Genomic DNA, 12,025 nt, shown 5'->3' with positions numbered 1-12,025 from the left:
ACTACTAAAATACATGAGTTTATCATATATAGACTCTCGTTATGAACTGTTTTCAGAACACCATAAACAACCGAAATACGTTACAAATTGAACTAAGATAAACTTAGTTAGAAAACTCGCGACGTATAGCCATTCTAAAAACTCATTATTGTCTTACCTTTAAACATTTTGGTGGAAAGGTGCCTTCTTCGTAGACCTATAGGGTGCGATCATACGAGCGCTAATACACCGGATCCCATCAAAACTCCTCAGCTAAGTGTGTTTGGACAAACATGATCCTAAGATGAATAAAGCTTAACGCCTGTACGAAACCTACTTCTACCCACTACCATAACTCCGTCTCAGGAACGTTAGCAGAAACACTAAGAATAGTACATCAATGTGCAAAAATTTATATATGTGAATATAAATCGTAAGAATGCACTTGAGATAATTATCCCCACTCACGAAGTCATTTTTCATCGTGAAACAGAGCTATGTCTTCACCAAGAGGCAACTAACCAACTAGCAAGGCGCCAACCCTGCAGATAGACTTTGCTACTTTTCAAGCTGCAGTCACGGCAGCCGTGACAGCCGTCATGGCGCAACTCAATGCTAACAACGCCAGCAGAGATGGAAGCGGTACCGACAATATAAATCGTTGTAACAATCAGGAACACCGGCGGGTGTCTGCCAATGAAGGCGCCTCAGGCCACAAACCTACAAACAAGAAGCGAAAGTTTTGGAACAAAAAGGAGCGCAACCAATCTAAAAGATTCGCTAAAAGACAACAACCCATGGCCACCCCTACAATTACGACAGCAGTCACAACACATGCCTCGACATCAGCCACAACATCTATCGCTCAAGCACCAGACAGGAAATATATGGGAACACTTCCAAAGTGTAACAAGTGTAACTACCATCACACAGGAGCTTGCCGGATTCCACGTTGTATCAACTGCAACAAGAAAGGGCATACCGTCCGCTTCTGCAAGACCCCGACCCAGCGCATCGCTTCAACCACCAATACTGGTGTAAGTCCAGTATGCTCCCTATGTGGTGAAACGGGACACTTCAAGAGAGACTGTCCAACTGAGAAGAATGACGGAGGAGCAGGAGGAGTGTGACAACTGAACCAGCAGAAGCCTATTAGGACTTTTGTAATGTTTTCAACGACAAAAACGTTTAAGTACCATATGTTTGTAATGAATTTGGTATGATTGCTAAAATTACCGTCTTTCTAAAAGTAGTTAAACTACTCTCTCGTTCGAATCAAATCAAAGACATTCATATATGACCTTAGGATCATTACCTGTAAGCTGTGATGACTTTGTGCATACATCGGGATTAATTATAATCAAAATACTAAAGACTTAAAGCAAATAATTCCATCCTGACTCTTGTTCCATGTCTAGTAGTGGGATTTGAGTGGAGCCACCCACTCGACGATTTCACCAATATCAAATTACATGCGACTTACATATACCGCTCGACCGTAGAGTGACTTGTCAGGGATCATGATATCAAGTATCATTGCTAGCTATCAGAACACACTCACTACCAGTGCTAGACATTGTGGTAGGAATCATCTGCAGTAATAATAACATCGAACGAAACGGAACACACTGAAAATAAACACAAGATACTCTATCACCCTAATGAGCACTTCTTACGAATACAACTTAACACATGTCTTACCTAAAAAGATATTGTTGTCGTCATTCGATTTCAATTGATATAGTCCTCACTTTCCGGACTAAACGGCTACGAAAAGACCTTTCACCTAATATCGAAAAACCTTCGTCTCTCATAAACACAATCCAACACGGACCTCCGGGCCATCTCTCGCTGCAAAACCCCAAAAACACTCACCAGAGGAGTATTATACCTTCTGAAACCTTATCACAAGTATTTACAGAAGACCCTTCGGGAATGTCACGCATGCAGCAGATAAGGTTCAAGCACAGAAGCTTGGGACGAGTACGGTTAGTCTACCACTACTACGTGTATACGCGAGGATAATGTATAATTAAGATTCTACGGACATTGGATATGTGCTTCCGCCCTATTTCCTGTTCCTTGTCTGGTTGTGGACTTGGGGCAGAGTCACCCATCCAACTGTCTCACCAACCTTAATTACATACGACCTATATGCGCAAGTTGATGATAGATGGACCAGGTACGAGTCCTACCATGAACTTCGGGACCAGGTTACCCAGGAGTGCAAGTGAACACCCTATCATCCGAATAAGTCTAGTCGTGTAAACCAAACCCAAATGTTCCCTACCGATCTAATCAAACGAGAAACACTAAAGCAGACCCTATGCAGCGCTACGAGGAGAAGTTATCACTTATGACTTAGTACAAATTCAAGAAAGGCTGAAAGCATCTCGAGAACACGGCAAAACACAAATAAGTCTTATCATCTATATAAAAAACGCAGGGTCTTTACTAGTAAATCTGTGATGGCTAGTGTAAACATTATGGTCGTATATCAATAAGATTCTATGGACTTAGGATGTGTGATTCCGCCTCATTTCCTGTCCTTGTTTGGTTGTGGCCTTAAGGCGGGGTCACCCATCCGAATGCCTTGCAATCTTAATGATATACGACTAGTTTACATCAAGCGATTATAAAAGAACTGGTAGGACTCATAATGCAAATCTCGTCACAATTTGTTGAAACATTCGTAATACTGGAACTCGCTAACTACATTATAAGATACTCATAGTGGTAATACCAAGTATAAAGCAGAGAGCATAAAGGCACACGTAGAATACACTATCATTCCAAAACAATAACTCCTTTTAAATCGACTCAGCTCAAGTTACAATAAGAAATTCCAAGGTCGTCATTTAACATCAAGCGGGTTGTTCCCCACCATATCAATTTCTTATACTACGAAAAGTTCCCCCATCTTTCCTCCAAATTCTTGAAGTCCCAGTTGAAACACTAATTTCGGGACGAAATTCTTTCTAACGGGGGGATGATGTGACAACTGTCAATTTTGGCCAAGTGAAAGTCAACTAAAGTCAACAAGTCAAACCGGTCAACTCATCTAACCCTTGTATATATTAGGGTTTCCATTATGTTTCTTATCGAACAACTTGCAATCTTAATACAAAGTATCACTTAGAGTTTTCACGTGTTCGGAAATTCTAAACCCTAATCAGGGCAAGTGATGAAACTACTCGATAAAACATTATTCCTTGACCCTCGGGGGCATATAACAATCATAACAAGACTTAACGAGGTTTACGAACCTTGAATTACAGAGCCAAACACTCAAAAAGTCACAAAAGAAGTCTCTCTCAATCTCTTTCACTCTAACTCTCCCAAATTTCTCTCTGTATGAGAAATCTCTCCAAGAATGTGAAATCTCTCCCAAATCTCTCTCTGTATGAGAAATCTCTCCAAGAACGTGAAATCTCTCCCAAATCTCTCTCAAAACCTCTTTTGAGTTTTGTAAACATTTGGGGCATCCTGACACTTGACTTGGTGAAAAACCATTCGAAAAGGGGTGATACCTTGGAAAATAGCCTCTTAGGGCCGAAGTCCCTCTATAGGGACCAAACCCTCCTTGAGCCGAAGCCCCAAGAACCAAGACCGAAGTCCCCTTGAGTAGCCGCAGCCATCGAACCGCAGCCATCAGACCGGACCGGATCTGCTGAGGACCGAGGCTGATGAAGACCCGCAGCGCCGAACCGAACCCGGAACTGGAGCACCGCATCCGACCTTCGCCTGCGGTCCCTCCTGATGAATCCGCCTGCGGTACCTGCTCGGACCGCAGTCCCTCCAACTTCGGATCCAATTCACCAGCCAAACTTTCCCTGTGGACCTAAGGCTGCTAAGACCGGAACCACACCCTGACCTCAGATTTCCCATTTTTCCACCCGGTTTTCAACCACGACTCCGCTTTAAGCCCGTTTTTAATTATTTTAACGAGGGATTTTCACCCAAAATCATGTTTTAACATATAAAACCCCATACTTCATGAATAATCACGTTTTTTTTAGTGTAAATCTTATCCAAGAAGAGTGGGTGAAGTACTTGAGGTGGAGTGTTGACTTTACTTTAGTTTATGACACAAGCAACCACCCACACCCACTCCATGACCAGCCCACACCCCCCCACCATACCTGGTCATTCATCGTCCTTTTCCCATCATTTCCCAACCCCATTCCTTGTCAAAGGCTGAAATCTATCCTCTCTCCTAACACTCTCTCTCATTTTCTCATTCTTCCACCAAAGATTAAACACATTTTCTCTCTCAATTCTCTCACTAAAATTCGAGATTCAAGGGCCTTCTTCCAAGCTTTTCTTCCACTTTTGGTAAGTATATTCATCCTCCATATAATTATTTCACTTCCTTCTACTCAAATCATAGATATTTTACACAAACATCATCACATTCATGTTAGATCTTCGAACCTTCAAGGCATCTTCTTAGTGTTCTTGAGTTGAACACTACCTTTTTCCATCATCCATCTACTGAAATCACTCAAGGTGAGTTCATACCCCTATCTTTTCATGTTTTTCTTAAGTTTCAAAGGGGGGGGGGGGAATACAAGTTAAACACCAAGAACACAACTAAACTCAATCAACAGCTTTCATCAGAAAAGTTTAACTCCATTCACGGACTGTTTTGGTCAACTTAAACATTTTATTGTTCAAAACTGGATTAGGTACAAATAGTTCAGATTCATACCTTTAAAATGACTACTTGCACATCACCATACGATTTTTCTACGATTTATGGTGAGTTTTACAAAACTGCCTATAATTTCAAAAACGAATTCTGACCAGTCTGTGAATATGAACATTTTAACACAAGTTAAAGACCTCCAAAAATCATAATAAAAATTATGAACAAACTAGACACATTTTATGAACTCTCAGAATTTACAGATTCAGTTTTTGACTTCGTATGATTTTTCTATGATTTTTCTAAAACAGCGCAGAACGATTAAAACTCGTTAACAGCTTATAACTTGCATAACACTTTGTAATATGTTGAGCAAAGTGTATAATTATAAGTTCTAAATATTGAATGTATTATCTTGTTAGTTTATCATCATAAACTGAAATTTAGTCATTTATGATAAGGTTTACTCATTCATTTCGAACACATATAATAAACTTCAATAAGTATAGTTTATGGATTTTACTACATGAAAAAGGTTTTACTCTCAAAACAAATGGGTTTTTCATATCCTACGTGATAAACTATAATAGTAATAGTTTAAGGATTTCCTATCCCTATTTTATTCAGAAAAGGTGATTTTACTTCCTCCACGGAAGAGGTTTTAATATCAAACTATGTGTAAACTAGTTAACTTAGGTTGTGAGGCAATTCTCTCCCCGTACGTTCGAGTACGGGATCCCAATTCCTGTAAGTTATAACCAGAGTCTCTTGTAGGGAGAGCGTGATAATTAAGTATAGATCTATATTGCGATTGACACCCCACACCTCGCTACTAGCTACAGGCGGACCGGCAGGTCTGCGGGTGACAAGAGTCATAGTATCTTAACGTCTGAAAAACGTTGTGCAGGTTATTTCTCGTCATTGTATGGTTATAGCGACTCACATAAGTAGTTAACAATCTTTCAAGTTTACATGGAAAATTCTACTTTGGAAAAGGGTTTTACTTCTAAACTAAACGAGTTTATGTCGATTTAAACTTGCATGAATTACTTTAAGTATGGAAAAATACTTGTTTACTCTCGGTCCTGGGATTTAGGACTACATAACTTTGATAAGGAAAATATTAGATTTTCTTTGGAAACACATTACTAGTACGAACATTATAAGTACAAAACACACACACACATTCTCGGTCCTGGGATTTAGGACCACATAACTTTTATAAGGAAAATATAGGATTTTCTTTGGATCATATTTCTATCAAAACTATTTCATCTAGAATTGTTAGACTTCAGCTATAATTGCTAAGTGTATATGATAGAGTTATATAAGAATTTAGTCACAATCGACTTAGAATTGGTGGGCCCGCCTTATCTCCTGTTCCTTGTCTGGTTGTGGACCTAGGGCAGACCCATTATATTCAACGGTTTATTTAACTTAACCTTTATATAACTTATATACGCTGGGCGATTATAGAAGGAATATGTGGGTCCTTCTAGGGTTCATTATCGCATAACATAGGAGCATTCATTCCACACTTGACTAAGAAAATATTGGATTTTCTGGAAATCATACTCTATCGCTTTTACAAGGAAAAGGGTTTCTTCCTCAAACAAAACTCTTATGAACTCACCAACTTAATTGTTGACACTTTTTCAAAACTACTTGTATTCTCAGGAAATCAGTGAAACAGGAAAACCAACAGCATTTTGAGGATGGGACGATAAATCGTCAAACAGTACATTTTGTCATCATAATGTAATTGATTTTGAAACATGTAACTTATTCTATGGTGTAACCTTTTCAATTATATTTATGATGGTTGTATTTACTTTGAGCACTATTATACTCGTTGTTGTGATACTATACATGAAGTCCTCCACCCCCGGACGTTTCTGCCATCCTTGGTTTGGGGGTGTGACAGATATGTGTTTAAGGATGACAATGATTACCCCACTTTTAGAGCATATTCGAGAGGCTTAGTTTGAGGCTACGAAGGAAGAGCATTGGAAGAGTGAACACATAGTGGGTTAGGTGGCTTCATTCGATTATGATAAAAGGAGATTATTGACCCTTCACCGGAGAGTGTGGGTTCCATATTGGGGTGGTGTACGTCAGGTATTGATGGAGGAGGCGCACAAGTTTTGATTCTCTATATATCTCGGAGCGACAAAGATGTATAGGGATCTCTGACCCGACTATTGGTGGCTATGCATGAAGCAAGATATGGCATGGTATGTGGAGAGGTGCTTGACTTGCATAAAAGTCAAGGTCAAGCATCAGCGACCTCACGGAAAAATGGAGCCGTTGGAAGTTCCCGTTTGGAAATGGGAAGAGATTACGATGGATTTTATCACAAAGTTGCCTCGGACGGCGCGCAGAGTGGATTCGATATGGGTCATCATGGATTGATTGACCAAGAGCATGCATTTCATTCCGATTCAGGAGAGTATTTCGGCGGAGAAGCTGACCGAAAATTACATTCGGGAGGTAGTGGCATTGCATGGAGCGCTGGTTTTTGTGGTCTCGGATAGAGATGTTCGGTTTACTTCCATGTTCTGGAAGAGATTCCACGAGGAGTTAGGCAGTGTTCTGCACTTCAACACGACTTTCCACCCACAGAATGATGGCCAGAGTGAGCGGACTATCCAGAAATTGGAGGACATGCTGCGGGCATGTGTTCTGGATTTTGATGGTACTTGGGATACATATCTTCTTTTAGCGGAATTTTCGTATAACAACAATTATCACGCCAGCATTGATCGACCTCCTTTTGAGATGCTCTACAAGAGGAAGTGTAGGACACTAATATGTTAGGCAGAGGTCGGTTAGCGGGTCATGGGGAGTACCGAGGTGGTACTCAAGACTGCGTAATTGATTCAGCAGGTCCACCATAGACTTTCATACAACACATAGTCGACAAAAGAGCTACGCAGACAAACGCTAGTCAGATTTGGAGTTTTAGGTTGGAGATATGGTACTCCTGAAGGTGCCACCTTGGAAAGGTTTCATCCGATTCAGGAAGAGGGGAAAGCTGGGCCCCAGGTACATTGGACTTTTCATGGTAATAGCCCGGGTGGGCAAGGTGGTGTATCGTATGGATATGCCGGAGGAGCTCGGTTAGATTCATAGCACTTTTCATGTCTCTCGGCTACGGAAGTGCTTCGTTGATGATTATGAAGTGGTTCCATTGGAGGACATTAGGTGGATGATCGCCTGAACTATATAGAGAGACTAGTGGCGAACCTTGACAGGAGGAGGAAGACTCTGTGAAACAAGGTGGTGGATCCGTTGAATGTGCAGTGGCAGCACCGAAAGGGTTCTGAATGGATGTGAGAGTCTGAGGACGAGATGAGGGAGCATTCCCTGGAGTTATTTATGGCAGCAGATTTCGAGGACGAAGTCTAATTCAAGTGGGGAAGAATTGTAACACCCGATTCAAGGTACTTTTCATTTTTGACCCTTGGTGTGTATTTAGTTTGCAAATTTGGTCCCAATGGAGCATTGTTGCCATTTTCGAAAAAGTAGGGGTATGCTGGGCGTATTCCTCGTATGCTGGGCATATGCACCCACGGGACAAACCCTAACTTTTAGGGTTTAGACCCTATTTAAGAAACATTATGACCCATGATTCCCTCATTTCTCAGCCTCCATTACCTTTTGAGCCTCATTTCGAAACCCTATCTTATCTAGAGAAGATTTTACCCTCTTTGTATGTGTTTAGTGTGTGTTGGTGAGCTTTGAGGAAGAAGAGCTTTGAAAAAGGAGCTTTGATCAAGAAAAATCTTGCAGATCCATATTCTACTCATCATTTCCAGCTTCATTGAGGTATAAAGCTTGGAACTTGTTGATTGTATGCTTAGATCTAGTATTTATGGAGTTTTGGTGACTTTTAGTCCCATGAATGAGAATTAGTGAAAATTCTTCCACTCCAAAAGTTGGGAGTTACTTCTCTTGATGTTTTTGAGGTCCTTAGCTCATAAAGTTAACATATTGATGGTTGTTGATCAGCCATGCATGTGTTTATATCCATTTGGTGAAAGTAGAATGCTAAATCTAGGGTCTGAGTTCATTTGAGCGATGCAAAGGTTCCAAGTTAATGACTTTATGGACTAAGACGTTCCCCAAGGCTTAGATCTGAAGTTTGGATGTCTGGTTGTAATCATTAAGTGCTAGAGGAAAAAGTGGTTATTGAGCGCGTACGCAAGCGTACGTTGCACGTACACGTTCGAGTCCCCGATCAGGCACACGCCCTAGTACGCCAGGCGTACGTCTAGTACACGCAACATACCAGGCTGCGTATTGGGCTTTGCGGTTTGGGCCATATTTGAATTATTAGGCTTTTGGGCCTTGTTGAACCACTATCCTTTCTGACTGTGGGCCATTGTTAGACTTTGGGCCTTTTGGATTTGGGCTCATATTTGGCTTTCGGTAACCTTTAGGAAATTGGGCCACTATTGGGCTTTTAGTTTGGGCCTCGAATATTGGGCCAAGTGAGGAAAGATTAAAATGGTTTTTTAACCTTGGTGTTGGACCAATGAACTAGATTCTCGGTTATGGAATATGAACTAATTATTAATTGGGGTTTTATTTGGTTGGTTAGTATGGGGATTCTCCGGTTCAATAACCCGAGCATCTATTGACTGACAACAGACTAAGGTGAGTTTCCTCACTATACTGTAGGACACTAGGATATGTTATGTGCTTGTAGTCTTTGTGACTCCTATTGTATGTGTTGTATGCATGTGTGCATGTTTTCTATATGTATGTGGGGTGAAATGGACCCAAGGGTGAAATAGACCCGATACAGCCTTGTGATGACATATGAGTTGAAATAGACTCGGGGGTAAAATAGACCCGGAACAACCTTTAGCTGGCATTTGAGTTGAAATAGACTCGGGGGTGAAATAGACCCGGAACAGCCTTGAGGTGGCATATATGTATGGTATGAAGTATTTTGGGGAGCTAACTAAGCTTCGTGCTTACGGTTTTCAGTTTATGTTTCAGGTACTTCCGGATCGAAGGGGAAGAGCTCGGGATGATCGCATCGCACACACCATGATTTTGACTCTGATGTGTTTCAGATGAGTATGAATACACTATGAATTCCCTTTGTTTTGATCAACACGTTTGGTTGATGCTTTAAATTAATATGAAAAAAAAACTTTTTGGTTTTAAATTTTGGGAGGTTATAATAAAACCCAGGGACAAATAATTCCGAATGTAAGTATTTATCTTCTAGACCAGTATTCTCGCATGGTCAACCTTATGTTGCATTATCCAGAGGGGTGTCACGTGACAATACAAAAGTGTTAGTGAAGCCTAACGGAAATTTCAAAGGTGATGGCGTCTATACAACGAATGTGTTATTTAAAGAAATGTTGCGGGATTAATAATGTATTAGCAGTTATGTGTTTTTACACATTTCCATATTTTGTGTATTCTTATATAATCCTATTATTTTTGTTTGAAAGACTTATACAATTTATATTTTGTGCCGGCTTGAACCGTTTATTTATATCAATTATTTCATGTATCATGTCAAAAATAATGCCAAAGTTGGATTCCATTGTCTTGGACATGTATTTTCTTTTGGAACATAACATTTTTGTAAATGAAACATATCACTGAAAAAAACTATTTGTTGCCGCCGCTTTGCGCGGGTAACAACTAGTGTATATATATATATATATATATATATATATATATATATATATATATATATATATCATTGTTTTAAAAAACAGTTTGAATCGGACGGTCGAACCAGTTAGACTGTGAATCGGGGAAGAGAGTTGTTCAATTATCACGGGTTTTATGCTTATTTATGAACCAGAACGAATCGGCCGGTTTTTACAAAAACACGGTTAAACTGGTTAAATTAAATTGGTTGAACCAGTTAAATTGAATAAAAACCTTTTTGCATAATAAACTTTGATGGTCTTTTTCTCGTCTATTTAAATATCTCTAAATAAAAACATATGATAATTGTTATAAGTTTTTTATGCGTTTGTATTCATCTAAAACTGTATTTGTTTCGGTATTATACTTTATTTTCTTTTTGATGTATGTGGATTGATGTAAAACTCATGCTTATGTGTTATTTTAATATATGTGAATTGATCTACCACTTGTTTTATGTGTATTTTTAATGTTTGAACTTGTGGATTTCAAAATTTTTATTTATTTATGTATTTATATGTAGTAAAATAGAAAAAAAATGAAAATTATAGAAATTGGTTGACCTGGCTGTCGAACCGGTTGAACCAGGAGCCGATCATCATATCGGTTCAACTAAAAAACCGGTTTTTAATATATATATATATATATAGGAGGGTTCAATTGAGAAAAAAAGTTGAGAATGAGAGAATCATTCTAAGCCACATATTTATTTTGTTGCAAAACCCTCGGGCGTACCGGCGGAAATGGGTAATGGATAAACATATGTTTTCCAATCAAACATGTTTCATTAAACTATGCTAATTATTACATTAATATACATAAAAACATACTTTTTTTTATAAAAGCTATTTTTATCGAAAAATTCTTTTAAATATATCAAAATTCATAATTTTTATTTTCTATAAATAGACATCAATATTGATATAGTTTTAAAATAAAATAATTTTTTTAGAGTTTCAGCTCTCGTTATTCATAAATAAATAAAAAATGCATCAGATTTTTATTACATTAATTCATTATTCGGTTATGAATAAAACGTATGCTGAACTTTTTTACATTTTAAATATCGTTCATATATGAATATAACACGTAATAAAGTTTTCTTACCTAAAATGTATTTTTTTACATCATCTTTCGTCACATGTTATATTTATATATGAATAAAACATGTATAAATTGTCGTCATATGTTATATTGATATATGAATAAAATATTTATAGTTAATTTGTTATTTATATATAAATAAGTAGTATATTAATAAAAGACGAAGTGTTTTGAAAAATTGAACTAGTTATATATGAATAACAAATGATCCATAACAAAATTATGATAAATGTGTTCGTTGTATATGAATATAACTTGTGAGAAAAACTAATATACGTTTTATTCATATATGAATATAACATGCGACGAGTGTTGATGTAAATTGTAAAAAAGTTTATTATATGTTATATTCATATATGAATGATACTTAAACTGTAAAAAAATAATTATATTTTTTATTCATAAGTGAATAACGAATTTACTGTAGTAAAAATCTGATGTATTTTTATTCACTTATGAATAACGATACCTGAAACTATAAAAAAAATAAAATTTTTATTTTATATTAAAACTATATTAATATGGATGTCTATTTATAGAGAATAAAAAATTATGAATTTTGATATATTTAAAAATCATTTTTCGATAAAACTAGCTTGTTAAAAATTAAAA

This window comes from Lactuca virosa, chromosome 9 (assembly GCF_052849685.1).
Source record: "Lactuca virosa cultivar CGN04683 chromosome 9, Lactuca_virosa_CGN04683_v6, whole genome shotgun sequence".
Classification (NCBI taxonomy): Eukaryota; Viridiplantae; Streptophyta; class Magnoliopsida; order Asterales; family Asteraceae; genus Lactuca; species Lactuca virosa.
The sequence above is the reverse complement of the archived record's forward strand: the minus strand, read 5'-3'. Positions refer to the sequence as shown.